Raw genomic sequence first — 27,707 nt, forward strand, 5'->3', positions numbered from 1 at the left:
GCGTCCAGACATGCCCGTGCGCCTCCACTGGCTCATCTCCGCTGGTGCCTTTCCCCTGGGCCTAGGCCTCGGTTGAGGCCTCCTTGGAGAGGAGGTTGCTGGCAGGGGCTGTCTCCACACTGCAAGGTGCTGGAGCTCAGAGGGCCTCGTCAGAGGGAAGGGACCAGCAAGGGGCTGGATGCCCAAGACCTCTTTGGCCCAGCAGCCTCAGGGCAGCAGGGAGAGCAAGAGGCCCAACTTGCCCCTAGGTCGGCTCTGCCCCTTCCCACACAGGCGGCCAGCCCAGCAGCTGCCTGACAGACTCTGGCTCCCCCCAGCTCTCTGCCGGTGGATGGGGCAGGAACAGACGTGTGCATGTGGTTCTGCCTTGGCCTGGGACTGTGGATCCCCTGCCTGGCCCCCAGGCTCAGGGGCAGGGGCCCGGAGAGACCACCACCCCGAAGCGCTTTTCTCCGGGGTTTTGGAACATTTTGTGTGCCTGGCGGGAACAGCGAGTGGGAATGCTTGCAAACCGGCCTTTGGGGGCAGCCGGGGAGGTCCTCCATGGTCCCTGAGAGAACACCACCCCGAAGCGCTTTTCTCACGGTCTTGGGAGCATTGTGCGCGGCTGGCGGGAACAGCGGGCATGAGTGCTTGCAAACTGTCCTTTGGAGGCAGCCGGGGAGATCTTCCAAGGGCCGGACTGATCACCACCCCAAAATGCTTTTCTCTCGGGCTTGGGAGCATTGTGCGCGGCTGTCGGGAACAACGGACATGAATGCTTGCAAACCGGCCTTTGGAGGCAGCCCGGGAGGTCTTCCAAGGGCCCGGAGAGAGCACCACCCCAAAATGCTTTTCTCCCGGGCTTGGGAGCATTGTGCGTGGCTGGCGGAAGCAGCGGGAATGAGTACTTACAAACCGGCCTTTGGAGGCAGCCGGGGAGGTCTTGAAAGTGCCCGGAGAGAGCACCACCCCGAAGCGCTTTTCTCCCGGGCTTGGGAACATTGTGCGCGGCTGGCGGGAACAGCAGGCAGGACTGCTTGCAAACTGGCCTTTGGAGGCAGCCGGGGAGGTCTTCCAAGGGCCCGGAGTGAGCACCACCCCAAAATGCTTTTCTCCCGGGCTTGGGAGCATTGTGCGCGGCTGGTGGGAACAACGGGCATGAGTGCTTGCAAACCGGCCTTTGGAGGCAGCCGGGGACGTCTTCCAAGGGCCCGGAGAGAGCACCACCCCGAAGCGCTTTTCTCCCGGGCTTGGGAGCATTGTGCGCGGCTGGCGGGAACAGCAGGCAGGACTGCTTGCACACTGGCCTTTGGAGGCAGCCGGGGAGGTCTTCCAAGGGCCCGGAGTGAGCACCACCCCAAAATGCTTTTCTCCCGGGCTTGGGAGCATTGTGCGCGGCTGGTGGGAACAACGGGCATGAGTGCTTGCAAACCGGCCTTTGGAGGCAGCCGGGGACGACTTCCAAGGGCCCGGAGAGATCACCACCCCGAAGCACTTTTCTCCCGGGCTTGGGAGCATTGTGCGTGGCTGGCGGGAACAGCAGGAAGGAGTCCTTGCAAACCGGCCTTTGGAGGCAGCGGGGGAGGTCTTCCAAGGGCCTGTAGAGAGCACCACCCCGAAGCGCTTTTCTCCCGGGCTTGGGAGTATTGTGCGCGGGTGGCAGGAACAGCAGGCAGGAGTGCTTGAAAACCGGCCTTTGCAGGCAGCCGGGGAGGTCTTCCAGGGCCCGGTGTGAGCACCACCCCAAAAAGCTTTTCTCCCGGGCTTGGGAGCATTGTGCGCGGCTGGTGGGAACAGCGGGCATGAGTGCTTGCAAACTGGCCACTGGAGGCAGCCGGGGAGGTCTTCCAAGGGCCTGTAGAGAGCACCACCCCAAAATGCTTCTCTCCCGGGCTTGGGAGCATTGTGCGTGGCTGGCGGGAACAGCAGGAAGGAGTCCTTGCAAACCGGCCTTTGCAGGCAGCCGGGGAGGTCTTCCAAGGGCCTGTAGAGAGCACCACCCCGAAGCGCTTTTCTCCCGGGCTTGGGAGCATTGTGCGCAGGTGGCGGGAACAGCAGGCAGGAGTGCTTGAAAACTGGCCTTTGGAGGCAGCCGGGGAGGTCTTCCAGGGCCCGGTGTGAGCACCACCCCAAAAAGCTTTTCTCCCGGGCTTGGGAGCATTGTGCGCGGCTGGTGGGAACAGCGGACATGAGTGCTTGCAAACTGGCCATTGGAGGCAGCCGGGGAGGTCTTCCAAGGGCCCGGAGTGAGCACCACCCCAAAATGCTTTTCTCCCGGGCTTGGGAGCATTGTGCGTGGCTGGCGGGAACAGCAGGAAGGAGTCCTTGCAAACCGGCCTTTGGAGGCAGCCGGGGAGGTCTTCCAAGGGCCTGTAGAGAGCACCACCCCGAAGCGCTTTTCTCCCGCGCTTGGGAGCATTCTGCGCGGGTGGCGGGAACAGCAGGCAGGAGTGCTTGAAAACCGTCCTTTGGAGGCAGCCAGGGAGGTCTTCCAGGGCCCGGTGTGAGCACCACCCCAAAATGCTTTTCTCCCGGGCTTGGGAGCATTGTGCGTGGCTGGCGGGAACAGCAGGAAGGAGTCCTTGCAAACCGGCCTTTGGAGGCAGCCGGGGAGGTCTTCCAAGGGCCTGTAGAGAGCACCACCCCGAAGCGCTTTTCTCCCGGGCTTGGGAGCATTTTGCGCGGGTGGCGGGAACAGCAGGCAGGAGTGCTTGAAAACCGTCCTTTGGAGGCAGCCGGGGAGGTCTTCCAGGGCCCGGTGTGAGCACCACCCCGAAGCGCTTTTCTCCCGGGCTTGGGAGCATTGTGCGCGCCTGGCGGGAACAGTGGGCGGGAGTGCTTGCAAACCGGCCTTTGGAGGCAGCCGGGGAGGTCTTCCAGTGGGAGAGGGCCGGTTGTGCTCAGAGGCCCCACAGGACAGGGGCAGGACGCAGCAGGGCCCCTGCCCCTGGCCAGCCTTGCCCAGACCTTCCTGGCCTCCGGGGGTACTGCCCCACCAAGGGGCAGGCTGCGGGGACTGGGTCCAGACATGCTCGGGCGCCTCACCTGGCTCATCCCCGCTGGTGCCTTTCCCCTGGGCCTAGGCCTCGGTTGAGGCCTCCTTGGAGAGGAGGTTGCTGGCAGGGGCTGTCTCCACACTGCAAGGTGCTGCAGCTCAGAGAGCCTCGTCAGAGAGAAGGGACAGGAAAGGGCTGGATGCCCAAGACATCTTTGGCCCAGCAGCCTCAGGGCAGCAGGGAGAGCAAGAGGCCCAACTTGCCCCTAGGTCGGCTCTGCCCCTTCCCACACAGGCGGCTAACCCAGCAGCTGCCTGACAGACTCTGGCTCCCCCAAGCTCTCTGCCGGTGCAGGGGACAGGAACAGATGTGGGCATGTGGTTCTGCCTTGGCCTGGGAGTGTGTTCTCCCTGCCTTGCCCCCAGGCTCATGGGCAAGGGCCCGGAGAGAGCACCACACCGAAGCGCTTTTCTCCCCGGCTTGGGAGCTTTGTGCATTCCTGACGTGAACAGCGGGCGGGAGTGTTGCAAACAGGACTTTGGAGGCAGCCGGGGAGGTCTTCCAGGGCCCGGTGTGAGCACCACCCCAAAATGCTTTTCTCCCGGGCTTGGGAGCATTGTGCGCGGATGGCGGGAACAGCAGGAAGGAGTCCTTGCAAACCGGCCTTTGGAGGCAGCCCGGGAGGTCTTCCAAGGGCCTGTAGAGACCACCACCCCGAAGCGCTTTTCTCCCGGGCTTGGGAGCATTGTGCGCGGGTGGCGGGACCAGCAGGCAGGAGTGCTTGAAAACCGTCCTTTGGAGGCAGCCGGGGAGGTCTTCCAGGGCCCGGTGTGAGCACCACCCCAAAATGCTTTTCTCCCGGGCTTGGGAGCATTGTGCGCGGATGGCGGGAACAGCGAGTGGGAGTGCTTGCAAACCGGCCTTTGGGGGCACCCCGGGAGGTCTTCCATGGGCACGGAGAGAACACCACCCCGAAGCGCTTTTCTCCGGGGTTTTGGAGGATTGTGCGTGGCTGGCGGGAACAGCGAGTGGGAGTGCTTGCAAACCGGCCTTTGGGGGCAGCCAGGGAGGTCCTCCATTGGCACGGAGAGAACACCACCCCGAAGCGCTTTTCTCCCGGGCTTGGGAGCATTGTGCGAGGCTGGCGGGAACAGCGGGCGGGAGTGCTTGCAAACCGGCCTTTGGAGGCAGCTTGGGAGGTCTTCCAAGGGCCCGGAGAGAGCACCATCCCGAAGCACTTTTCTCACGGAATTGGGAGCATTGTTCGCGGCTGTCGGGAACAGAGGACATGAGTGCTTGCAAACCGGCCTTTAGAGGCAGCCGGGGAGTCTTCCAAGGGCCCGGAGAGAGACCACCTCAAAATGCTTTTCTCCCGGGCTTGGGAGCATTGTGTGCGGCTGGCGGGTCAGCGGGAGGGAGTTCTTGAAAACCAGCCTTTGGAGGCAGCCGGGGAGGTCTTCCAAGGGCCGGGAGAGAGCACCACCCCGAAGCGCTTTTCTCCCGGGCTTGGGAGCATTGTGCGCGGCTGGCGGGAACAGCGGGATTGAGTGCTTGCAAACCGGCCTTTGGAGGCAGCCGGGGAGGTCTTCCAAGGGCCGGGAGAGAGCACCACCCCGAAGCGCTTTTCTCCTAGGCTTGGGAGCATTGTGCGCGGCTGGCGGGAACAGCGGGCATGAGTGCTTGCAAACCGGCCTTTGGAGACAAACGGGGAGGTCTTCCAAGGGCCCGTAGAGAGCACCACCCCGAAGCGCTTTTCTCCCGTGATTGGGAGCATTGTGTGCGGCTGGCGGGACAGCGGGAGGGAGTACTTGAAATCCAGCCTTTGGAGGCAGCCGGGGAGGTCTTCCAAGGGCCGGGAGAGAGCACCACCCTGAAGGGCTTTTCTCCTGGGCTTGGAGCATTTGCACGGATGGCGGGAACAGTGAGTGGGAGTGCTTGCAAACCGGCATTTGGGGGCAGCCCGGGAGGTCTTTCTTGGGTCCAGAGAGAACACCACCCCGAAACGCTTTTCTCCCGGGCTTGGGAGCATTGTGCGCGGGTGGCGGGAACAGCAGGCAGAAGTGCTTGCAAACCGGCCTTGGAGGCAGCCGGGGAGGTCTTCCAAAGCCCGGAGTGAGCACCACCCCAAAATGCTTTTCTCCCGGGCTTGGGAGCATTGTGCGCAGCTGGCGTGAACAGCGGGATTGAGTGCTTGCAAACCAGCCTTTGGAGGCAGCCGGGGAGGTCTTCCAGCGGGAGAGTGCCAGTTGTTCTCAGAGGCCCCACAGGCCAGGGGCAGGACCCAGCAGTGTCCCTGCCTCTGGCAGCCTTGCCCAGACCTTCCTGGCCTCCGGGGGTACTACCCCACCAAGGGGCAGGCTGCGGGGACTGGGTCCAGACATGCCCGGGCGCCTCCCCAGGCTCATCCCCGCTGGTGCCTTTCCCCTGGGCCTAGGCCTCGGTTGAGGCCTCCTTGGAGAGGAGGTTGCCGGCAGGGGCTGTCTGCACACTGCAAGGTGCTGGAGCTCAGAGGGCCTCGTCAGAGGGAAAGGACCAGCAAAGGGCTGGATGCCCAAGACCTCTTTGACCCAGCAGCCTCAGGGCAGCAGGGAGAGCAAGAGGCCCAACTTGCCCCTAGGTCGGCTCTACCCCGTCCCACACAGGCAGCCAGCCCAGCAGCAGCCTGGCAGTCTCTGGCTCCCCCGAACTCTCTGCCGGTGTAGGGGGCAGGAACAGACGTGTGCATGTCGTTCTGCCTTGGCCTGGGAGTGTGTTCCCCCTGCCTGTCCCCCAGGCTCAGGGGCAAGGGCCCGGAGAGAGCACCACCCCGAAGCGCTTTTCTCCCGGGCTTGGGAGCATTGTGCGTGCCTGGCGGGAACAGCGGGCGGGAGTGCTTGCAAACCGGCCTTTGGAGGCAGCCGGGGAGGTCTTCCAGCGGGAGAGTGCCGGTTGTGCTCAGACGCCCCACAGGCCAGGGGCAGGACCCAGCAGTGTCCCTGCCCCTGGCAGCCTTGCCCAGAACCTCCTGGCCTCCGGGGGTACTGCCCCACCAAGGGGCAGGCTGCGGGGACTGGGTCCAGACATGGCCGGGCGCCTCCCCAGGCTCATCCCCGCTGGTGCCTTTCCCCTGGGCCTAGGCCTCAGTTGAGGCCTCCTTGGAGAGGAGGTTGCTGGCAGGGGCTGTCTCCACACTGCAAGGTGCTGGAGCTCAGAGGGCCTCGTCAGAGGGAAGGGACCAGCAAGGGGCTGGATGCCCAAGACCTCTTTGGCCCAGCAACCTCAGGGCAGCAGGGAGAGCAAGAGGCCCAACTTGCCCCTAGGTCGGCACTGCCCCTTCCCACACAGGCGGCCAGCCCAGCAGCTGCCTGACAGACTCTGGCTCCCCCGAGCTCTCTGCCGGTGCAGGGGGCAGATCAGACGTGTGCATGTGGTTCTGCCTTGTCCTGGGAGAGTGGACACCCTGCCTTGCCCCCAGGCTCAGGGGCAAGGGCCCGGAAAGAGCACCACCCTGAAGCGCTTTTCTCCCGGGCTTGGGAGCATTGTGCACGCCTGCTGGGAACAGTGGGCGGGAGCGCTTGCAAACCGGCCTTTGGAGGCTGCCGGGTAGGTCTTCCAGTGGGAGAGGGCCGGTTGTGCTCAGAGGCCCCACAGGCCAGGGGCAGGACGCAGCAGGGCCCCTGCCCCTGGCCAGCCTTGCCCAGACCTTCCTGGCCTCCGGGGGTACTGCCCCACCAAGGGGCAGGCTGCGGGGCCTGGGTCCAGACATGCCCGGGCGCCTCCCCAGGCTCATCCCTGCTGGTGCCTTTCCCCTGGGCCTAGGCCTCGGTTGAGGCCTCCTTGGAGAGGAGGTTGCTGGCAGGGGCTGTCTCCACACTGCAAGGTGCTGGAGCTCAGAGGGCCTCGTCAGAGGGAAGGGACCAGCAAGGGGCTGGATGCCCAAGACCTCTTTGGCCCAGCAGCCTCAGGGCAGCAGGGAGAGCAAGAGGCCCAACTTGCCCCTAGGGCGGCTCTGCCCCTTCCCACACAGGTGGCCAACTCAGCAGCTGCCTGACAGACTCTGGCTCCCCCAAGCTCTCTGCCGGTGCAGGGGACAGGAACAGACCTGGGCATGTGGTTCTGCCTTAGCCTGGGAGTGTATTCCCCCTGCCTTGCCCCCAGGCTCAGGGGCAAGGGCCCGGAGAGAGCACCACCCCGAAGCGCTTTTCTTCCGGGCTTGGGAGCGTTGTGCGAGCCTGCTGGGAACAGTGGGCGGGAGTGTTTGCAAACAGGACTTTGGAGGCAGCCGTGGAGGTTTTCCAGTGGGAGAGGGCCGGTTGTGCTCAGAGGCCTCACAGGCCATGGGCAGGACCCAGCAGGTCCCCTGCCCCTGGCCAGCCTTGCCCAGACCTTCCTGGCCTCCGGGGGTACTGCCCCACCAAGGGGCAGGCTGCAGGGACTGGGTCCAGACATGCCTGGGCGCCTCCCCTGGCTCATCCCCGCTGGTGCCTTTCCCCTGGGCATAGGCCTCGGTTGATGCCTCCTTGGAGAGGAGGTTGCTGGCAGGGGCTGTCTCCACACTGCAAGGTGCTGGAGCTCAGAGGGCCTCGTCAGCGGGAAGGGACCAGCAAGGGGCTGGATGCCCAAGACCTCTTTGGCCCAGCAGCCTCAGGGCAGCAGGGAGAGCAAGAGGCCCAACTTGCCCCTAGGTCGGCTCTGCCCCTTCCCACACAGGCAGCCAACCCAGCAGCTGCCTGATAGACTCTGGCTCCCCCGAGCTCTCTGCCGGTTCAGGGGTCAGGAACAGACGTGTGCATGTGGTTCTGCCTTGGTCTGGGAGTGTGGACCCACTGCCTGGACCCCAGGCTCAAGGGCAAAGGCCCGGAGAGAGCAACACCCCGAAGCGCTTTTCTCCTGGCCTTGGGAGCGTTGTGCGTGCCTGGCGGGAACAGCGGGCGGGAGTGTTGGCAAACCCGCCTTTGAAGGCAGCCGGGGAGGTCTTCCAGTGGGAGTGGGCCGGTTGTGCTCAGAGGCCCCACAGGCCAGGGGCAGGACCCAGCAGGGACCCTGCCCCTGGCCAGCCTTGCCCAGACCTTCCTGGCCTCCGGGGGTACTGCCCCACCAAGGGGCAGGCTGCGGGGACTGGGTCCAGACATGCTCGGGCGCCTCCCCTGGCTCATCCCCGCTGGTGCCTTTCCCCTGGGCCTAGGCCTCGGTTGAGGCCTCCTTGGAGAGGAGGTTGCTGGCAGGGGCTGTCTCCACACTGCAAGGTGCTGCAGCTCAGAGAGCCTCGTCAGAGAGAAGGGACAGGAAAGGGCTGGATGCCCAAGACATCTTTGGCCCAGCAGCCTCAGGGCAGCAGGGAGAGCAAGAGGCCCAACTTGCCCCTAGGTCGGCTCTGCCCCTTCCCACACAGGCGGCTAACCCAGCAGCTGCCTGACAGACTCTGGCTCCCCCAAGCTCTCTGCCGGTGCAGGGGACAGGAACAGATGTGGGCATGTGGTTCTGCCTTGGCCTGGGAGTGTGTTCTCCCTGCCTTGCCCCCAGGCTCATGGGCAAGGGCCCGGAGAGAGCACCACACCGAAGCACTTTTCTCCCCGTCTTGGGAGCTTTGTGCATTCCTGACGTGAACAGCGGGCGGGAGTGTTGCAAACAGGAGTTTGGAGGCAGCCGGGGAGGTCTTCCAGTGGGAGAGGGCCGGTTGTGCTCAGAGGCCCCACAGGCCAGGGTCAGGACCCAGCAGGGCCCCTGCCCCTGGCCAGACTTGCCCAGACCTTCCTGGCCTCCGGGGGTACTGCCCCACCAAGGGGCAGGCTGAGGAGACTGGGTCCAGACATGTCTGTGCGCCTCCCCAGGATCATCCCCGCTGGTGCCTTTCCCCTGGTTGTAGGCCTCGGTTGAGGACTCTTTGGAGAGGAGGTTGCTGACAGGGGCTGTCTCCACACTGCAAGGTGCTGGAGCTCAGAGGGCCTCGTCAGAGGGAAGGCACCAGCAAAGCGCTGGATGCCCAAGACCTCTTTGACCCAGCAGCCTCAGGGCAGCAGGGAGAGCAAGAGGCCCAACATGCCCCTAGGTCGGCTCTGCCCCGTACCACACAGGCAGCCAGCCCAGCAGCAGCCTGGCAGTCTCTGGCTCCCCCGAGCTCTCTGCTGGTGTAGGGGGCAGGAACACACGTGTGCATGTGGTTCTGCCTTGGTCTGGGAGTGTGGACCCACTGCCTGGACCCCAGGCTCAGGGGCAAGGGCCCGGAGAGAGCAACACCCCGAAGCGCTTTTCTCCCGGGCTTGGGAGCATTGTGCGTGCTTTGTGGGAACAGTGGGCGGGAGTGCTTGCAAACCGGCCTTTGGAGGCAGCCGGGGAGGTCTTCCATTGGGAGAGGGCCGGTTGTGCTCAGAGGCCCCACAGGCCAGGGGCCGGACCCAGCAGGTCCCCTGCCCCTGGCCAGCCTTTCCCAGACCTTCCTGGCCTCAGGGGTACTGCCCCACCAAGGGGCAGGCTGCGGGGACTGGGTCCAGACATGCCCGGGCGCTTCCCCAGGCTCATCCCCACTGGTGCCTTTCCCCTGGGCCTAGGCCTCGGTTTAGGCCTCTTGGAGAGGAGGTTGCTGGCAGGGGCTGTCTCCACACTGCAAGGTGCTGGAGCTCAGAGGGCCTCGTCAGAGTGAAGGGACCAGCAAGGGGCTGGACGCCCAAGACCTCTTTGGCCCAGCAGCCTCAGGGCAGCAGGGAGAGCAAGAGGCACAACTTGCCCCTAGGTGGGCTCTGCCCCTTCCCACACAGGCGGCTAGCCCAGCAGCTGCCTGACATACTCTGGCTCCCCCGAGCTCTTTGCCGGTGCAGGGGGCAGATCAGAGGTGTGCATGTGGTTCTGACTTGGCCTGGGAGTGTGGACACCGTGCCTTGCCCCCAGGCTCAGGAGCAAGGGCCCGGAAAGAGCACCACCCCGAAGCGCTTTTCTCCCGGGCTTGGGAGCATTGTACACGCCTGCTGGGAACAGTGGGCGGGAGCGCTTGCAAACCGGCCTTTGGAGGCAGCCGGGCAGGTCTTCCAGTGGGAGAGTGCCGGTTGTGCTCAGAGGCCCCACAGGCCAGGGGCAGGGCCCAGCAGTGTCCCTGCCCCTGGCAGCTTTGCCCAGACCTTCCTGGCCTCCGGGGGTACTGCCCCACCAAGGGGCAGGCTGCGGGGACTGGGTCCAGACATGCCAGTGCGCCTCCACTGGCTCATCCCCGCTGGTGCCTTTCCCCTGGGCCTAGGCCTCGGTTGAGGCCTCCTTGGAGAGGAGGTTGCTGGCAGGGGCTGTCTCCACACTGCAAGGTGCTAGAGCTCAGAGGGCCTCGTCAGAGGGAAGGGACGAGCAAGGGGCTGGATGCCCAAGACCTCTATGGCCCAGCAGCCTCAGGGCAGCAGGGAGAGGAAGAGGCCCAACTTGCCCCTAGGTCGGCTCTGCCCCTTCCCACACAGGCGGCCAGCCCAGCAGCTGCCTGACAGACTCTGGCTCCCCCGAGCTCTCTGCCGGTGCAGGGGTCAGGAACAGACGTGTGCATGTGGTTCTGCCTTGGCCTGGGAGTGTGGACCCCCTGCCTGGCCCCCAGGCTCAGGGGCAAGGGCCCGGAGAGAGCACCACCCCGAAGCGCTTTTCTCCCGGGCTTGGGAGCATTGTGCGCGCTTGGTGGGAACAGTGGGCGGGAGTGCTTGCAAACCGGCCTTTGGAGGCAGCCGGGGAGGTCTTCCAGTGGGAGAGGGCCGGTTGTGCTCAGAGGCCCCACAGGCCAGGGGAAGGGCCCAGCAGGGCCCCTGCCCCTGGCCAGCCTTGCCCAGACCTTCCTGGCCTCCGGGGGTACTGCCCCACCAAGGGGCAGGCTGCGGGGACTGGGTCCAGACATGCCCGGGCGCCTCCCCAGGCTCATCCCCGCTGGTGCCTTTCCCCTGGGCCTAGGCCTCGGTTGAGGCCTCCTTGGAGAGGAGGTTGCTGGCAGGGGCTGTCTCCACACTGCAAGGTGCTGGAGCACAGAGGGCCTCGTCAGAGGGAAGGGACCAGCAAGGGGCTGGATGCCCAAGACCTCTTTGGCCCAGCAGCCTCAGGGCAGCAGGGAGAGCAAGAGGCCCAACTTGCCCCTAGGTCGGCTCTGCCCCTTCCCACACAGGCCGCCAACCCAGCAGCTGCCTGGCATACTCTGGCTCCCCCGAGCTCTCTGCCGATGCAGGGACCAGGAACAGACGTTTGCATGTGGTTCTGCCTTGGCCTGGGAGTGTGTTCCCCCTGCATTGCCCCCAGGCTCAGGGGCAAGGGCCCGGTGAGAGCACCACCCCGAAGCGCTTTTCTCCCGGGCTTGGGAGCATTGTGCGTGCCTGGCGGGAACAGCGGGCATGAGTTCTTGCAAACTGTCCTTTGGAGGCAGCCGGGGAGGTCTTCCAAGGGCCCGGACTGATCACCACCCCAAAATGCTTTTCTCCCGGGCTTGGGAGCATTGTGCGCGGCTGTCGGGAACAGCGGACATGAGTGCTTGCAAACCGGCCTTTGGAGGCAGCCCGGGAGGTCTTCCAAGGGCCCGGAGAGAGCACTACCCCAAAATGCTTTTCTTCCGGGCTTGGGAGCATTGTGCGCGCGTGGCGGGAACAGCAGGCAGGAGTGCTTGCAAACCGGCCTTTGGAGGCAGCCGGGGAGGTCTTCCAAGGGCCTGGAGAGAGCACCACCTCGAAGCGCTTTTCTCTCGGGTTTTGGAGCATTGTGTGCGGCTGGTGGGACAGCGGGAGGGAATTCTTGCAAACCGGCCTTTGGCGGCAGCCAGAGAAGTCTTCCAAGGGCGCGGAGAGAGCACCACCCCGAAGCGCTTTTCTCCGGGGTTTTGGAACATTGTGTGTGCCTGGCGGGAACAGCGAGTGGGAATGCTTGCAAACCGGCCTTTGGGGGCAGCCGGTGAGGTCCTCCATGGTCCCTGAGAGAACACCACCCCGAAGCGCTTTTCTCACGGTCTTGGGAGCATTGTGCGTGGCTGGCGGGAACAGCGGGCATGAGTGCTTGCAAACTGTCCTTTGGAGGCAGCCGGGGAGGTCTTCCAAGGGCCGGACTGATCACCACCCCAAAATGCTTTTCTCTCGGGCTTGGGAGCATTGTGCGCGGCTGTCGGGAACAACGGACATGAATGCTTGCAAACCGGCCTTTGGAGGCAGCCCGGGAGGTCTTCCAAGGGCCCGGAGAGAGCACCACCCCAAAATGCTTTTCTCCCGGGCTTGGGAGCATTGTGCGTGGATGGCGGAAGCAGCGGGAATGAGTACTTACAAACCGGCCTTTGGGGGCAGCCGGGGAGGTCTTGAAAGTGCCCGGAGAGAGCACCACCCCGAAGCGCTTTTCTCCCGGGCTTGGGAACATTGTGCGCGGCTGGCGGGAACAGCAGGCAGGACTGCTTGCAAACTGGCCTTTGGAGGCAGCCGGGGAGGTCTTCCAAGGGCCCGGAGAGAGCACCACCCCGAAGCGCTTTTCTCCCGGGCTTGGGAGCATTGTGCGCGGCTGGTGGGAACAACGGGCATGAGTGCTTGCAAACCGGCCTTTGGAGGCAGCCGGGGACGTCTTCCAAGGGCCCGGAGAGAGCACCACCCCGAAGCGCTCTTCTCCCGGGCTTGGGAGCATTGTGCGCGGCTGACGGGAACAGCAGGCAGGACTGCTTGCAAACTGGCCTTTGGAGGCAGCCGGGGAGGTCTTCCAAGGGCCCGGAGTGAGCACCACCCCAAAATGCTTTTCTCCCGGGCTTGGGAGCATTGTGCGCGGCTGGTGGGAACAACGGGCATGAGTGCTTGCAAACCGGCCTTTGGAGGCAGCCGGGGACGACTTCCAAGGGCCCGGAGAGATCACCACCCCGAAGCACTTTTCTCCCGGGCTTGGGAGCATTGTGCGTGGCTGGCGGGAACAGCAGGAAGGAGTCCTTGCAAACCGGCCTTTGGAGGCAGCGGGGGAGGTCTTCCAAGGGCCTGTAGAGAGCACCACCCCGAAGCGCTTTTCTCCCGGGCTTGGGAGTATTGTGCGCGGGTGGCGGGAACAGCAGGCAGGAGTGCTTGAAAACCGGCCTTTGCAGGCAGCCGGGGAGGTCTTCCAAGGGCCCGGTGTGAGCACCACCCCAAAAAGCTTTTCTCCCGGGCTTGGGAGCATTGTGCGCGGCTGGTGGGAACAGCGGGCATGAGTGCTTGCAAACTGGCCACTGGAGGCAGCCGGGGAGGTCTTCCAAGGGCCTGTAGAGAGCACCACCCCAAAATGCTTCTCTCCCGGGCTTGGGAGCATTGTGCGTGGCTGTCGGGAACAGCAGGAAGGAGTCCTTGCAAACCGGCCTTTGGAGGCAGCCGGGGAGGTATTCCAAGGGCCTGTAGAGAGCACCACCCCGAAGCGCTTTTCTCCCGGGCTTAGGAGCATTGTGCGCAGGTGGCGGGAACAGCAGGCAGGAGTGCTTGAAAACTGGCCTTTGGAGGCAGCCGGGGAGGTCTTCCAGGGCCCGGTGTGAGCACCACCCCAAAAAGCTTTTCTCCCGGGCTTGGGAGCATTGTGCGCGGCTGGTGGGAACAGCGGACATGAGTGCTTGCAAACTGGCCATTGGAGGCTGCCGGGGAGGTCTTCCAAGGGCCCGGAGTGAGCACCAACCCAAAATGCTTTTCTCCCGGGCTTGGGAGCATTGTGCGTGGCTGGCGGGAACAGCAGGAAGGAGTCCTTGCAAACCGGCCTTTGGAGGCAGCCGGGGAGGTCTTCCAAGGGCCTGTAGAGAGCACCACCCCGAAGCGCTTTTCTCCCGCGCTTGGGAGCATTCTGCGCGGGTGGCGGGAACAGCAGGCAGGAGTGCTTGAAAACCGTCCTTTGGAGGCAGCCGGGGAGGTCTTCCAGGGCCCGGTGTGAGCACCACCCCAAAATGCTTTTCTCCCGGGCTTGGGAGCATTGTGCGCGGATGGCGGGAACAGCAGGAAGGAGTCCTTGCAAACCGGCCTTTGGAGGCAGCCGGGGAGGTCTTCCAAGGGCCTGTAGAGAGCACCACCCCGAAGCGCTTTTCTCCCGGGCTTGGGAGCATTGTGTGCGGGTGGCGGGAACAGCAGGCAGGAGTGCTTGAAAACCGTCCTTTGGAGGCAGCCGGGGAGGTCTTCCAGGGCCCGGTGTGAGCACCACCCCAAAATGCTTTTCTCCCGGGCTTGGGAGCATTGTGCGCGGATGGCGGGAACAGCGAGTAGGAGTGCTTGCAAACCGGCCTTTGGGGGCACCCCGGGAGGTCCTCCATTGGCACGGAGAGAACACCACCCCGAAGCGCTTTTCTCCCGGGCTTGGGAGCATTGTGCGAGGCTGGCGGGAACAGCGGGCGGGAGTGCTTGCAAACCGGCCTTTGGAGGCAGCTTGGGAGGTCTTCCAAGGGCCCGGAGAGAGCACCATCCCGAAGCACTTTTCTCACGGAATTGGGAGCATTGTTCGCGGCTGTCGGGAACAGAGGACATGAGTGCTTGCAAACCGGCCTTTAGAGGCAGCCGGGGAGTCTTCCAAGGGCCCGGAGAGAGACCACCCCAAAATGCTTTTCTCCCGGGCTTGGGAGCATTGTGTGCGGCTGGCGGGTCAGCGGGAGGGAGTTCTCGAAAACCAGCCTTTGGAGGCAGCCGGGGAGGTCTTCCAAGGGCCAGGAGAGAGCACCACCCCGAAGCGCTTTTCTCCCGGGCTTGGGAGCATTGTGCGCGGCTGGCGGGAACAGCGGGATTGAGTGCTTGCAAACTGGCCTTTGGAGGCAGCCGGGGAGGTCTTCCAAGGGCCGGGAGAGAGCACCACCCCGAAGCGCTTTTCTCCTAGGCTTGGGAGCATTGTGCGCGGCTGGCGGGAACAGCGGGCATGAGTGCTTGCAAACCGGCCTTTGGAGACAAACGGGGAGGTCTTCCAAGGGCCCGTAGAGAGCACCACCCCGAAGCGCTTTTCTCCCGTGATTGGGAGCATTGTGTGCGGCTGGCGGGACAGCGGGAGGGAGTACTTGAAATCCAGCCTTTGGAGGCAGCCGGGGAGGTCTTCCAAGGGCCGGGAGAGAGCACCACCCTGAAGGGCTTTTCTCCTGGGCTTGGAGCATTTGCACGGATGGCGGGAACAGCGAGTGGGAGTGCTTGCAAACCGGCATTTGGGGGCAGCCCGGGAGGTCTTTCTTGGGCCCAGAGAGAACACCACCCCGAAACGCTTTTCTCCCGGGCTTGGGAGCATTGTGCGCGGGTGGCGGGAACAGCAGGCAGAAGTGCTTGCAAACCGGCCTTGGAGGCAGCCGGGGAGGTCTTCCAAAGCCCGGAGTGAGCACCACCCCAAAATGCTTTTCTCCCGGGCTTGGGAGCATTGTGCGCAGCTGGCGTGAACAGCGGGATTGAGTGCTTGCAATCCAGCCTTTGGAGGCAGCCGGGGAGGTCTTCCAGCGGGAGAGTGCCAGTTGTTCTCAGAGGCCCCACAGGCCAGGGGCAGGACCCAGCAGTGTCCCTGCATCTGGCAGCCTTGCCCAGACCTTCCTGGCCTCCGGGGGTACTGCCCCACCAAGGGGCAGGCTGCGGGGCCTGGGTCCAGACATGCCCGGGCGCCTCCCCAGGCTCATCCCCGCTGGTGCCTTTCCCCTGGGCCTAGGCCTCGGTTGAGGCCTCCTTGGAGAGGAGGTTGCCGGCAGGGGCTGTCTGCACACTGCAAGGTGCTGGAGCTCAGAGGGCCTCGTCAGAGGGAAAGGACCAGCAAAGGGCTGGATGCCCAAGACCTCTTTGACCCAGCAGCCTCAGGGCAGCAGGGAGAGCAAGAGGCCCAACTTGCCCCTAGGTCGGCTCTACCCCGTCCCACACAGGCAGCCAGCCCAGCAGCAGCCTGGCAGTCTCTGGCTCTCCCGAACTCTCTGCCGGTGTAGGGGGCAGGAACAGACGTGTGCATGTCGTTCTGCCTTGGCCTGGGAGTGTGTTCCCCCTGCCTGTCCCCCAGGCTCAGGGGCAAGGGCCCGGAGAGAGCACCACCCCGAAGCGCTTTTCTCCCGGGCTTGGGAGCATTGTGCGTGCCTGGCGGGAACAGCGGGCGGGAGTGCTTGCAAACCGGCCTTTGGAGGCAGCCGGGGAGGTCTTCCAGCGGGAGAGTGCCGGTTGTGCTCAGACGCCCCACAGGCCAGGGGCAGGACCCAGCAGTGTCCCTGCCCCTGGCAGCCTTGCCCAGACCCTCCTGGCCTCCGGGGGTACTGCCCCACCAAGGGGCAGGCTGCGGGGACTGGGTCCAGACATGCCCGGGCGCCTCCCCAGGCTCATCCCCGCTGGTGCCTTTCCCCTGGGCCTAGGCCTCGGTTGAGGCCTCCTTGGAGAGGAGGTTGCTGGCAGGGGCTGTCTCCACACTGTAAGGTGCTGGAGCTCAGAGGGCCTCGTCAGAGGGAAGGGACCAGCAAGGGGCTGGATGCCCAAGACCTCTTTGGCCCAGCAGCCTCAGGGCAGCAGGGAGAGGAAGAGGCCCAACTTGCCCCTAGGTCGGCTCTGCCCCTTCCCACACAGGCGGCCAGCCCAGGAGCTGCCTGACAGACTCTGGCTCCCCCGAGCTCTCTGCCGGTGCAGGGGTCAGGAACAGACGTGGGCATGTGGTTCTGCGTTGGTCTGGGAGTGTGGACCAACTGCCTCGCCCCCAGGCTCAGGGGCAAGGGCCCGGAGAGAGCACCACCCCGAAGCGCTTTTCTCCCGGGCTTGGGAGAATTGTGCGTGCCTGGCGGGAACAGCGGGCGGGAGTGTTGGCAAACCGGCCTTTGGAGGCAGCCGGGGAAGTCTTCCAGTGGGAGAGGGCCGGTTGTGCTCAGAGGCCCCACAGGCCAGGGGCAGGACCCAGCAGGGCCCCTGCCCATGGCCAGCCTTGCCCAGACCTTCCTGGCTTCCGGGGGTACTGCCCCACCAAGGGGCAGGCTGCGGGGACTGGGTCCAGACATGCCCGGGGGCCTCCCCAGGCTCATCCCCGCTGGTGCCTTTCCCCTGGGCCTAGGCCTCGGTTGAGGCCTCCTTGGAGAGGAGGTTGCTGGCAGGGGCTGTCTCCACACTGCAAGGTGCTGGAGCTCAGAGGGCCTCGTCAGAGGGAAGGGACAAGCAAGGGGCTGGATGCCCAAGATCTCTTTGGCCCAGCAGCCTCATGGCAGCAGGAAGAGCAAGAGGCCCAACTTGCCCCTAGGTCGGCTCTGCCCCTTCCCACACAGGCGGCCAGCCCAGCAGCTGCCTGACAGACTTTGGCTCCCCCGAGCTCTCTGCCGGTGCATGGCGCAGGAACAGACGTGTGCATGTCGTTCTGCTTTGGCCTGGGAGTGTGGACCCCCTGCCTTGCCCCCAGGCTCAGGGGCAAGGGCCCGGAGAGAGCACCACCCTGAAGCGCTTTTCTCCCGGGCTTGGGAGCGTTGTGCGCCCTTGGTTGGAACAGTGGGCGGGAGTGCTTGCAAACCTGCCTTTGGAGGCAGCCGGGGACGTCTTCCAGTGGGAGAGGGCCGGTTGTGCTCAGAGGCCCCACAGGCCAGGGGCAGGACCCAGCAGGGGCCCTGCCCATGGCCAGCCTTTCCCAGACCTTCCTCGCCTCCGGGGGTACTGCCCCACCAAGGGGCAGGCTGCGGGGACTGGGTCCATACATGCCCGGGCGCCTCCCCAGGCTCATCCCCGCTGGTGCTTTTCCCCTGTGCCTAGGCCTCGGTTTAGGCCTCCTTGGAGAGGAGGTTGCTGGCAGGGGCTGTCTCCACACTGCAAGGTGCTGGAGCTCAGAGGGCCTCGTCAGAGGGAAGGGACCAGCAAGGGGTTGGATGCCCAAGACCTCTTTGGCCCAGCAGCCTCAGGGCAGCAGGGAGGGCAAGAGGCCCAACTTGCCCCTAGGTCGGCTCTGCCACTTCCCTCACAGGCGGCCAGCCCAGCAGCTGCCTGACAGACTCTGGCTCCCCCGAGCTCTCTGCCGGTGCAGGGGGCAGGAACAGACGTGTGCATGTGGTTCTGCTTTGGCCTGGGAGTGTGGACCCCCTGCCTTGCCCCCAGGCTCAGGGGCAAGGGCCCGGAGAGAGCACCACCCTGAAGCGCTTTTCTCCCGGGCTTGGGAGCATTGTGCACGCCTGCTGGGAACAGTGGGCGGGAGCGCTTGCAAACCGGCCTTTGGAGGCAGCCGGGGAGGTCTTCCAGTGGGAGAGGGCCGGTTGTGCTCAGAGGCCCCACAGGCCAGGGGCAGGACGCAGCAGGGCCCCTGCCCCTGGCCAGCCTTGCCCAGACCTTCCTGGCCTCCGGGGGTACTGCCCCACCAAGGGGCAGGCTGCGGGGACTGGGTCCAGACATGCTCGGGCGCCTCCCCTGGCTCATCCCCGCTGGTGCCTTTCCCCTGGGCCTAGGCCTCGGTTGAGGCCTCCTTGGAGAGGAGGTTGCTGGCAGGGGCTGTCTCCACACTGCAAGGTGCTGGAGCTCAGAGGGCCTCGTCAGAGGGAAGGGACCAGTAAGGGGCTGGATGCCCAAGACGTCTTTGGCCCAGCAGCCTCAGGGCAGCAGGGAGAGCAAGAGGCCCAACTTGCCCCTCGGTCGGCTCTGCCCCTTCCCACACAGGCGGCCAACCCAGCAGCTGCCTGCCAGACTCTGGCTCCCCCAAGCTCTCTGCCGGTGCAGGGGACAGGAACAGACGTGGGCATGTGGTTCTGCCTTGGCCAGGGAGTGTGTTCCCCGTGCCTTGCCCCCAGGCTCAGGGGCAAGGGCCCGGAGAGAGAACCACCCCAATGCGCTTTTCTCCCGGGCTTGGGAGCATTGTGCGAGCCTGGCGTGAACAGCGGGCGGGAGTGTTAGCAAACAGGACTTTGGAGGCAGCCGGGGAGGTCTTCCAGTGGGAGAGGGCTGGTTGTGCTCAGAGGCCCCACAGGCCAGGGGCAGGACCCAGCAGGGCCCCTGACGCTGGCCAGCCTTGCCCAGACCTTCCTGGCCTCCGGGGGTACTGCCCCACCAAGGGGCAGGCTGCGGGGACTGGGTCCAGACATCCCCGGGCGCCTCCCCAGGCTAATCCCCGCTGGTGCCTTTCCCCTGGGCCTAGGCCTCGGTTGAGGCCTCCTTGGAGAGGAGGTTGCTGGCAGGGGCTCTCTCCACACTGCAAGGTGCTGGAGCTCAGAGGGCCTCGTCAGAGGGAAGGGACCAGCAAAGGGCTGGATGCCCAAGACCTCTTTGACCCAGCAGCCTCAGGGCAGCAGGGAGAGCAAGAGGCCCAACTTGCCCCTAGGTCGGCTCTGCCCCGTCCCACACAGGCGGCCAGCCCAGCAGCAGCCTGGCAGTCTCTGGCTCCCCCGAGCTCTCTGCCGGTGTAGGGGGCAGGAACAGACGTGTGCATGTCGTTCTGCCTTGGCCTGGGAGTGTGTTCCCCCTGCCTGGCCCCCAGGCTCAGGGGCAAGGGCCCGGTGAGAGCACCAGCCCGAAGCGCTTTTCTCCCGGGCTTGGGAGCATTGTGCGTGCCTGGCGGGAACAGCGGGCGGGAGTGCTTGCAAACCGGCCTTTCGAGGCAGACGGGGAGGTCTTCCAGCGGGAGAGTGCCGGTTGTGCTCAGACGCCCCACAGGCCAGGGGCAGGACCCAGCAGTGTCCCTGCCCCTGGCAGCATTGCCCAGACCTTCCTGGCCTCTGGGGGTACTGCCCCACCAAGGGGCAGGCTGCGGGGACTGGGTCCAGACATGCCCGGGCGCCTCCCCAGGCTCATCCCCGCTGGTGCCTTTCCCCTGGCCCTAGGCCTCGGTTGAGGACTCCTTGGAGAGGAGGTTGCTGGCAGGGGCTGTCTCCACACTGCAAGGTGCTGGAGCTCAGAGGGCCTCGTCCGAGGGAAGGGACCAGCAAGGGGCTGGATGCCCAGACCTCTTTGGCCCAGCAGCCTCAGGGCAGCAGGGAGAGCAAGAGGCCCAACTTGCCCCTAGGTCGGCTCTGCCCCTTCCCACACAGGCGGCCAGCCCAGCAGCTGCCTGACAGACTCTGGCTCCCCCGAGCTCTCTGCCGGTGCAGGGGGCAGATCAGACGTGTGCATGTGGTTCTGCCTTGTCCTGGGAGTGTGGACACCCTGCCTTGCCCCCAGGCTCAGGGGCAAGGGCCCGGAGAGAGCACCACCCTGAAGCGCTTTTCTCCCGGGCTTGGGAGCATTGTGCACGCCTGCTGGGAACAGTGGGCGGGAGCGCTTGCAAACCGGCCTTTGGAGGCAGCCGGGGAGGTCTTCCAGTGGGAGAGGGCCGGTTGTGCTCAGAGGCCCCACAGGCCAGGGGCAGGACGCAGCAGGGCCCCTGCCCCTGGCCAGCCTTGCCCAGACCTTCCTGGCCTCCGGGGGTACTGCCCCACCAAGGGGCAGGCTGCGGGGACTGGGTCCAGACATGCCCGGGCGCCTCCCCAGGCTCATCCCCGCTGGTGCCTTTCCCCTGGGCCTAGGCCTCGGTTGAGGCCTCCTTGGAGAGGAGGTTGCTGGCAGGGGCTGTCTCCACACTGCAAGGTGCTGGAGCTCAGAGGGCCTCGTCAGAGGGAAGGGACCAGTAAGGGGCTGGATGCCCAAGACGTCTTTGGCCCAGCAGCCTCAGGGCTGCAGGGAGAGCAAGAGGCCCAACTTGCCCCTAGGGCGGCTCTGCCCCTTCCCACACAGGCGGCCAACTCAGCAGCTGCCTGACAGACTCTGGCTCCCCCAAGCTCTCTGCCGGTGCAGGGGACAGGAACAGACGTGGGCATGTGGTTCTGCCTTGGCCTGGGAGTGTGTTCCCCCTGCCTTGCCCCCAGGCTCAGGGGCAAGGGCCCGGAGAGAGCACCACCCCGAAGCACTTTTCTCCCGGGCTTGGGAGCATTGTGCGAGCCTGGCGTGAACAGCGGGCGGGAGTGTTTGCAAACAGGACTTTGGAGGCAGCCGTGGAGGTCTTCCAGTGGGAGAGGGCCGGTTGTGCTCAGAGGCCTCACAGGCCAGGGGCAGGACCCAGCAGGGCCCCTGCCCCTGGCCAGCCTTGCCCAGACCTTCCTGGCCTCCGGGGGTACTGCCCCACCAAGGGGCAGGCTGCGGGGACTGGGTCCAGACATGCCTGGGCGCCTCCCCAGGCTCATCCCCGCTGGTGCCTTTCCCCTGGGCATAGGCCTCGGTTGATGCCTCCTTGGAGAGGAGGTTGCTGGCAGGGGCTGTCTCCACACTGCAAGGTGCTGGAGCTCAGAGGGCCTCGTCAGCGGGAAGGGACCAGCAAGGGGCTGGATGCCCAAGACCTCTTTGGCCCAGCAGCCTCAGGGCAGCAGGGAGAGCAAGAGGCCCAACTTGCCCCTAGGTCGGCTCTGCCCCTTCCCACACAGGCAGCCAACCCAGCAGCTGCCTGATAGACTCTGGCTCCCCCGAGCTCTCTGCCGGTTCAGGGGTCAGGAACAGACGTGTGCATGTGGTTCTGCCTTGGTCTGGGAGTGTGGACCCACTGCCTGGACCCCAGGCTCAAGGGCAAAGGCCCGGAGAGAGCAACACCCCGAAGCGCTTTTCTCCTGGCCTTGGGAGCGTTGTGCGTGCCTGGCGGGAACAGCGGGCGGGAGTGTTGGCAAACCCGCCTTTGAAGGCAGCCGGGGAGGTCTTCCAGTGGGAGAGGGCCGGTTGTGCTCAGAGGCCCCACAGGCCAGGGGCAGGACCCAGCAGGGACCCTGCCCCTGGCCAGCCTTGCCCAGACCTTCCTGGCCTCCGGGGGTACTGCCCCACCAAGGGGCAGGCTGTGGGGACTGGGTCCAGACATGCCCGGGCCCCTCCACTGGCTCATCCCCGCTGGTGCCTTTCCCCTGGGCCTAGGCCTCGGTTGAGGCCTCCTTGGAGAGGAGGTTGCTGGCAGGGTCTGTCTCCACACTGCAAGGTGCTGGAGCTCAGAGGGCCTCGTCAGAGGGAAGGGACCAGCAAGGGGCTGGATGCCCAAGACCTCTTTGGCCCAGCAGCCTCAGGGCAGCAGGGAGAGCAAGAGGCCCAACTTGCCCCTAGGTCGGCTCTGCCCCTTCCCACACAGGCGGCCAGCCCAGCAGCTGCCTGACAGACTCTGGCTCCCCCCAGCTCTCTGCCGGTGGAGGGGGCAGGAACAGACGTGTGCATGTTGTTGTGCCTTGGCCTGGGACTGTGGATCCCCTGCCTGGCCCCCAGGCTCAGGGGCAAGGGCCCGGAGAGACCACCACCCCGAAGCGCTTTTCTCCCGGGCTTGGGAGCATTGTGCGCGCCTGGCGGGAACAGTGGGCGGGAGTGCTTGCAAACCGGCCTTTGGAGGCAGCCGGGGAGGTCTTCCAGTGGGAGAGGGCCGGTTGTGCTCAGAGGCCCCACAGGCCAGGGGCAGGACCCAGCAGGGCCCCTGCCCCTGGCCAGCCTTGCCCAGACCTTCCTGGCCTCCGGGGGTACTGCCCCACCAAGGGGCAGGCTGCGGGGACAGGGTCCAGACATGCCCGGGCGCCTCCCCTGGCTCAACACCGCCGGTGCCTTTCCCCTGGGCCTAGTCCTCGGTTGAGGCCTCCTTGGAGAGGAGATTGCTGGCAGGGGCTGTCTCCACACTGCAAGGTGCTGGAGCTCAGAGGGCCTCGTCAGAGGGAAGGGACCAGTAAGGGGCTGGATGCCCAAGACGTCTTTGGCCCTGCAGCCTCAGGGCAGCAGGGAGAGCAAGAGGCCCAACTTGCCCCTAGGTCGGCTCTGCCCCGTCCCACACAGGCAGCCAGCCCAGCAGCAGCCTGGCAGTCTCTGGCTCCCCCGAGCTCTCTGCCGGTGTAGGGGGCAGGAACAGACGTGTGCATGTCGTTCTGCATTGGCCTGGGAGTGTGTTCCAACTGCCTGGCCCCCAGGCTCAGGGGCAAGGGCCCGGAGAGAGCACCACCCCGAAGCGCTTTTCTCCCGGGCTTGGGAGCATTGTGCGTGCCTGGCGGGAACAGCGGGCGGGAGTGCTTGCAAACCGGCCTTTGGAAGCAGCCAGGGAGGTCTTCCAGCGGGAGAGTGCCGGTTGTGCTCAGACGCCCCACAGGCCAGGGGCACGACCCAGCAGGGCCCCTGCCCCTCGCAGCCTTGCCCAGACCTTCCTGGCCTCCGGGGGTCCTGCCCCACCAAGGGGCAGGCTGCGGGGACTGCGTCCAGACATGCCCGTGCGCCTCCACTGGCTCATCTCCGCTGGTGCCTTTCCCCTGGGCCTAGGCCTCGGTTGAGGCCTCCTTGGAGAGGAGGTTGCTGGCAGGGGCTGTCTCCACACTGCAAGGTGCTGGAGCTCAGAGGGCCTCGTCAGCGGGAAGGGACCAGCAAGGGGCTGGATGCCCAAGACCTCTTTGGCCCAGCAGCCTCAGGGCAGCAGGGAGAGCAAGAGGCCCAACTTGCCCCTAGGTCGGCTCTGCCCCTTCCCACACAGGCGGCCAGCCCAGCAGCTGCCTGACAGACTCTGGCTCCCCCCAGCTCTCTGCCGGTGGATGGGGCAGGAACAGACGTGTGCATGTGGTTCTGCCTTGGCCTGGGACTGTGGATCCCCTGCCTGGCCCCCAGGCTCAGGGGCAGGGGCCCGGAGAGACCACCACCCCGAAGCGCTTTTCTCCGGGGTTTTGGAACATTGTGTGTGCCTGGCGGGAACAGCGAGTGGGAATGCTTGCAAACCGGCCTTTGGGGGCAGCCGGGGAGGTCCTCCATGGTCCCTGAGAGAACACCACCCCGAAGCGCTTTTCTCACGGTCTTGGGAGCATTGTGCGCGGCTGGCGGGAACAGCGGGCATGAGTGCTTGCAAACTGTCCTTTGGAGGCAGCCGGGGAGATCTTCCAAGGGCCGGACTGATCACCACCCCAAAATGCTTTTCTCTCGGGCTTGGGAGCATTGTGCGCGGCTGTCGGGAACAACGGACATGAATGCTTGCAAACTGGCCTTTGGAGGCAGCCCGGGAGGTCTTCCAAGGGCCCGGAGAGAGCACCACCTCAAAATGCTTTTCTCCCGGGCTTGGGAGCATTGTGCGTGGCTGGCGGAAGCAGCGGGAATGAGTACTTACAAACCGGCCTTTGGAGGCAGCCGGGGAGGTCTTGAAAGTGCCCGGAGAGAGCACCACCCCGAAGCGCTTTTCTCCCGGGCTTGGGAACATTGTGCGCGGCTGGCGGGAACAGCAGGCAGGACTGCTTGCAAACTGGCCTTTGGAGGCAGCCGGGGAGGTCTTCCAAGGGCCCGGAGTGAGCACCACCCCAAAATGCTTTTCTCCCGGGCTTGGGAGCATTGTGCGCGGCTGGTGGGAACAACGGGCATGAGTGCTTGCAAACCGGCCTTTGGAGGCAGCCGGGGACGTCTTCCAAGGGCCCGGAGAGAGCACCACCCCGAAGCGCTTTTCTCCCGGGCTTGGGAGCATTGTGCGCGGCTGGCGGGAACAGCAGGCAGGACTGCTTGCAAACTGGCCTTTGGAGGCAGCCGGGGAGGTCTTCCAAGGGCCCGGAGTGAGCACCACCCCAAAATGCTTTTCTCCCGGGCTTGGGAGCATTGTGCGCGGCTGGTGGGAACAACGGGCATGAGTGCTTGCAAACCGGCCTTTGGAGGCAGCCGGGGACGACTTCCAAGGGCCCGGAGAGATCACCACCCCGAAGCACTTTTCTCCCGGGCTTGGGAGCATTGTGCGTGGCTGGCGGGAACAGCAGGAAGGAGTCCTTGCAAACCGGCCTTTGGAGGCAGCGGGGGAGGTCTTCCAAGGGCCTGTAGAGAGCACCACCCCGAAGCGCTTTTCTCCCGGGCTTGGGAGTATTGTGCGCGGGTGGCAGGAACAGCAGGCAGGAGTGCTTGAAAACCGGCCTTTGCAGGCAGCCGGGGAGGTCTTCCAGGGCCCGGTGTGAGCACCACCCCAAAAAGCTTTTCTCCCGGGCTTGGGAGCATTGTGCGCGGCTGGTGGGAACAGCGGGCATGAGTGCTTGCAAACTGGCCACTGGAGGCAGCCGGGGAGGTCTTCCAAGGGCCTGTAGAGAGCACCACCCCAAAATGCTTCTCTCCCGGGCTTGGGAGCATTGTGCGTGGCTGTCGGGAACAGCAGGAAGGAGTCCTTGCAAACCGGCCTTTGGAGGCAGCCGGGGAGGTCTTCCAAGGGCCTGTAGAGAGCACCACCCCGAAGCGCTTTTCTCCCGGGCTTGGGAGCATTGTGCGCAGGTGGCGGGAACAGCAGGCAGAAGTGCTTGAAAACTGGCCTTTGGAGGCAGCCGGGGAGGTCTTCCAGGGCCCGGTGTGAGCACCACCCCAAAAAGCTTTTCTCCCGGGCTTGGGAGCATTGTGCGCGGCTGGTGGGAACAGCGGACATGAGTGCTTGCAAACTGGCCATTGGAGGCAGCCGGGGAGGTCTTCCAAGGGCCCGGAGTGAGCACCACCCCAAAATGCTTTTCTCGCGGGCTTGGGAGCATTGTGCGTGGCTGGCGGGAACAGCAGGAAGGAGTCCTTGCAAACCGGCCTTTGGAGGCAGCCGGGGAGGTCTTCCAAGGGCCTGTAGAGAGCACCACCCCGAAGCGCTTTTCTCCCGCGCTTGGGAGCATTCTGCGCGGGTGGCGGGAACAGCAGGCAGGAGTGCTTGAAAACCGTCCTTTGGAGGCAGTCGGGGAGGTCTTCCAGGGCCCGGTGTGAGCACCACCCCAAAATGCTTTTCTCCCGGGCTTGGGAGCATTGTGCGTGGCTGGCGGGAACAGCAGGAAGGAGTCCTTGCAAACCGGCCTTTGGAGGCAGCCGGGGAGGTCTTCCAAGGGCCTGTAGAGAGCACCACCCCGAAGCGCTTTTCTCCCGGGCTTGGGAGCATTTTGCGCGGGTGGCGGGAACAGCAGGCAGGAGTGCTTGAAAACCGTCCTTTGGAGGCAGCCGGGGAGGTCTTCCAGGGCCCGGTGTGAGCACCACCCCAAAATGCTTTTCTCCCGGGCTTGGGAGCATTGTGCGCGGATGGCGGGAACAGCAGGAAGGAGTCCTTGCAAACCGGCCTTTGGAGGCAGCCCGGGAGGTCTTGCAAGGGCCTGTAGAGAGCACCACCCCGAAGCGCTTTTCTCCCGGGCTTGGGATTATTGTGCGCGGGTGGCGGGAACAGCAGGCAGGAGTGCTTGAAAACCGTCCTTTGGAGGCAGCCGGGGAGGTCTTCCAGGGCCCGGTGTGAGCACCACCCCAAAATGCTTTTCTCCCGGGCTTGGGAGCATTGTGCGCGGATGGCGGGAACAGCGAGTGGGAGTGCTTGCAAACCGGCCTTTGGGGGCACCCCGGGAGGTCTTCCATGGGCACGGAGAGAACACCACCCCGAAGCGCTTTTCTCCGGGGTTTTGGAGGATTGTGCGTGGCTGGCGGGAACAGCGAGTGGGAGTGCTTGCAAACCGGCCTTTGGGGGCAGCCAGGGAGGTCCTCCATTGGCACGGAGAGAACACCACCCCGAAGCGCTTTTCTCCCGGTCTTGGGAGCATTGTGCGAGGCTGGCGGGAACAGCGGGCGGGAGTGCTTGCAAACCGGCCTTTGGAGGCAGCTTGGGAGGTCTTCCAAGGGCCCGGAGAGAGCACCATCCCGAAGCACTTTTCTCACGGAATTGGGAGCATTGTTCGCGGCTGTCGGGAACAGAGGACATGAGTGCTTGCAAACCGGCCTTTAGAGGCAGCCTGGGAGTCTTCCAAGGGCCCGGAGAGAGACGACCCCAAAATGCTTTTCTCCCGGGCTTGGGAGCATTGTGTGCGGCTGGCGGGTCAGCGGGAGGGAGTTCTTGAAAACCAGCCTTTGGAGGCAGCCGGGGAGGTCTTCCAAGGGCCGGGAGAGAGCACCACCCCGAAGCGCTTTTCTCCCAGGCTTGGGAGCATTGTGCGCGGCTGGCGGGAACAGCGGGATTGAGTGCTTGCAAACCGGCCTTTGGAGGCAGCCGGGGAGGTCTTCCAAGGGCCCGAAGAGAGCACCACCCCGAAGCGCTTTTCTCCCGTGATTGGGAGCATTGTGTGCGGCTGGCGGGACAGCGGGAGGGAGTACTTGAAATCCAGCCTTTGGAGGCAGCCGGGGAGGTCTTCCAAGGGCCGGGAGAGAGCACCACCCTGAAGGGCTTTTCTCCTGGGCTTGGAGCATTTGCACGGATGGCGGGAACAGCGAGTGGGAGTGCTTGCAAACCGGCATTTGGGGGCAGCCCGGGAGGTCTTTCTTGGGCCCAGAGAGAACACCACCCCGAAACGCTTTTCTCCCGGGCTTGGGAGCATTGTGCGCGGGTGGCGGGAACAGCAGGCAGAAGTGCTTGCAAACCGGCCTTGGAGGCAGCCGGGGAGGTCTTCCAAAGCCCGGAGTGAGCACCACCCCAAAATGCTTTTCTCCCGGGCTTGGGAGCATTGTGCGCAGCTGGCGTGAACAGCGGGATTGAGTGCTTGCAAACCAGCCTTTGGAGGCAGCCGGGGAGGTCTTCCAGCGGGAGAGTGCCAGTTGTTCTCAGAGGCCCCACAGGCCAGGGGCAGGACCCAGCAGTGTCCCTGCCTCTGGCAGCCTTGCCCAGACCTTCCTGGCCTCCGGGGGAACTACCCCACCAAGGGGCAGGCTGCGGGGACTGGGTCCAGACATGCCCGGGCGCCTCCCCAGGCTCATCCCCGCTCGTGCCTTTCCCCTGGGCCTAGGCCTCGGTTGAGGCCTCCTTGGAGAGGAGGTTGCCGGCAGGGGCTGTCTGCACACTGCAAGGTGCTGGAGCTCAGAGGGCCTCGTCAGAGGGAAAGGACCAGCAAAGGGCTGGATGCCCAAGACCTCTTTGACCCAGCAGCCTCAGGGCAGCAGGGAGAGCAAGAGGCCCAACTTGCCCCTAGGTCGGCTCTACCCCGTCCCACACAGGCAGCCAGCCCAGCAGCAGCCTGGCAGTCTCTGGCTCCCCCGAGCT

Source organism: Dama dama, chromosome 24 (assembly GCF_033118175.1).
Source record: "Dama dama isolate Ldn47 chromosome 24, ASM3311817v1, whole genome shotgun sequence".
NCBI classification, from domain to species: domain Eukaryota; kingdom Metazoa; phylum Chordata; class Mammalia; order Artiodactyla; family Cervidae; genus Dama; species Dama dama.